This window comes from Lactuca saligna, chromosome 2, assembly GCF_052625555.1.
Source record: "Lactuca saligna cultivar CGN05327 chromosome 2, ASM5262555v1, whole genome shotgun sequence".
In the NCBI taxonomy this organism is placed as follows: Eukaryota; Viridiplantae; Streptophyta; class Magnoliopsida; order Asterales; family Asteraceae; genus Lactuca; species Lactuca saligna.
The window spans coordinates 190,778,890-190,781,407 of record NC_136418.1 but is presented as its reverse complement, the minus strand read 5'-3'; positions in this window follow the sequence as shown (position 1 = coordinate 190,781,407).

Genomic DNA, 2,518 nt, shown 5'->3' with positions numbered 1-2,518 from the left:
TTCAAGTCAAGTTAAAGTCAACAAGTCAAACCGATCGACCCGTTTAACCTTGTGTATTGGAGCGTACGTTATGTAATTACTGTATAACTCACTATTTTAATGAGAAAACATCACTTGGAAAAGTTCGTGTGTTTAAATTTCCTAAGCCTTACTGCTAAACAATGAACCAAACTGATAAAACAATGTTACATACTCACCGGGAGTGGGTAAGATCCTTAAACATGACTTAAAAGGGTTCACGAACCTTGCGTTGCGGGGCCAAACACTCACCATTATCACACATGAAACCTCTCTCAATTGTTTTCACTCTATCTCTCTTTATCGACAATCTCTCCCAAATCTCTCTTTGATAGTTGGGGGCCATCTTCTACACTCACCCGTCCTACTCCTGAATACACTGAGCATGACTTTGATAAGGTTCAATGCACCCAAACGGAAACTCCCAACTCAACCCAACACGTAGCTGCAAGTGAAGAATCCTCTGGACATTCGAAAAATAGGAGAGTGGGTGGAAACAAAAGAGCTGGTGGAAACAAGAGAAACGCATGGGCACTAGAAGTTGAGGAGGAAATCATCAAGTTTGCAAGGACGCTTGTGGAACAAAACCAAAGAAGTGAACAAAATCAAAGAAGTGAAATGGATAAGGACATAGATCCGTGTATGGAGAAATTGGCAAAAATGGGATGGGGAGAAGAAAATGAAAGACACAAGACCGCTCTTTTGTTATTTGCTGAAAGTGCCGATATTAGGAAAGTTTGGTTACGACTTACACCTACTACTTGTGAGTCGTGGGTGAGGAGTGTAGGAATGAAGTTTGGTTACCTTTGATGACTTTTTAGATGTTACATTTGATTACTTTTACTATTTCTTTGTTGCATGAATTTTGGATATTAGGTTTGATGACTTTTTCTATGACTTTTGTTATGTTACGTTTGATGAATTTTATATCCATGAGTTTTTTTATTAGATAATTTTTGGTGCATCACTTTTGTGTTATTAGATAAACATTTTTTTTTGTTATTTACTTTATATTTGACATGTTATAAATATTTTGGTTGTTTATTTTATATTTGACATGTTATATGTAATTGTATTTTACAAGTCAAGTATGATTTCTAATGGTGAAGCTTTAGCTTTTCTTTTACTTGTCTTGTATTGGTTGAGGTTAAACCGGCCAAGGCTAAACAAAAATCATAGAATAAGAGATAACGATTCGAGCGGGTATGCGTTTACGCAAGATTTGATACACGGGGACCCTATCGAATGTTACGATATGATGCGTCTTACACAAGAGACATTTGTATTATTATGCAATCATTTTATGCAAAGAAGTTGGTTGCAAGCTAGTAGAACGATAAGCATTGAAGAGAAGATGACTATGTTTTTACATGTTATAGTACATAATGAATGCTTTCGAGCGGTTAAAGGAAGATTTCATCACTCCACATAAACCATTCATCAATGTTTTCATGAGGTCTTAAATGCAATGATGTGTTTTGCAAAAGAAATTATAGTACCAACAAATCCTAATCCAACAAGACATGCCTCAGAACGACAAAGACGGTTAGAAGCTATATTTTCCGGAGCAATAGGTCCACTAGATGGAACTCTTGTACATTCAGTTGTGCCCGTTGATCAACAAACGAGGTATAAGGGAAGAGGAAAAGGTGAATGTTATCAAAATGTATTAGAAATTTGTGATTTTGATATGATATTCACCTTTGTATGGGCTGGATGGGAAGGCATGACACATGATTCAAGAGTTTTGAAAGAAGTTGCATTCAATCCGTCTTACGGATTTCCATTCCGTCCACCAGGTTTCTAATATTTATATAAGTTTATTTATGTTCTTTATATAAGTTTTATTATCTGTATTTGTGACAATCGTCAATTTCGAGTCAAGTCAAAGTCAACAAGTCAAACCGATCGACTCGTTTAACCTTGTGTATTGGAGCGTACGTTATGTAATTACTGTATAACTCACTATTTTAATGAGAAAACATCACTTGGAAAAGTTCGTGTGTTTAAATTTCCTAAGCCTTACTGCTAAACAATGAACCAAACTGATAAAACAATGTTACATACTCATCGGGAGTGGGTAAGATCCTTAAACATAACCTAACGGGGTTCACGGACCTTGCGTTGCGGGGCCAAACACTCACCATTGTCACACATGAAACCTCTCTCAATTGTTTTCACTCTATCTCTCTTTATCGAGAATCTCTCCCAAATCTCTCTTTGTATGAAAAATCTCTCCAAGAATGTGAAATCTCTCCTAAATCTCTCTTTGTATGAGAAATCTCTCCAAGAATGTGAAATCTCTCGCAAATCTCTCTTTGTACGAGAAATCTCTCCAACAATGTGAAATCTCTCCCAAATCTCTCCAAGAATGTGAAATCTCTCCCAAATCTATCTTTGTATGAGAAATCTCTCCAAGAATGTGAAATCTCTCCCAAATCTCTCTTTGTATGAGAAATCTCTCCAAGAATGTGAAATCTCTCCCAAATCTCTCTAAGAA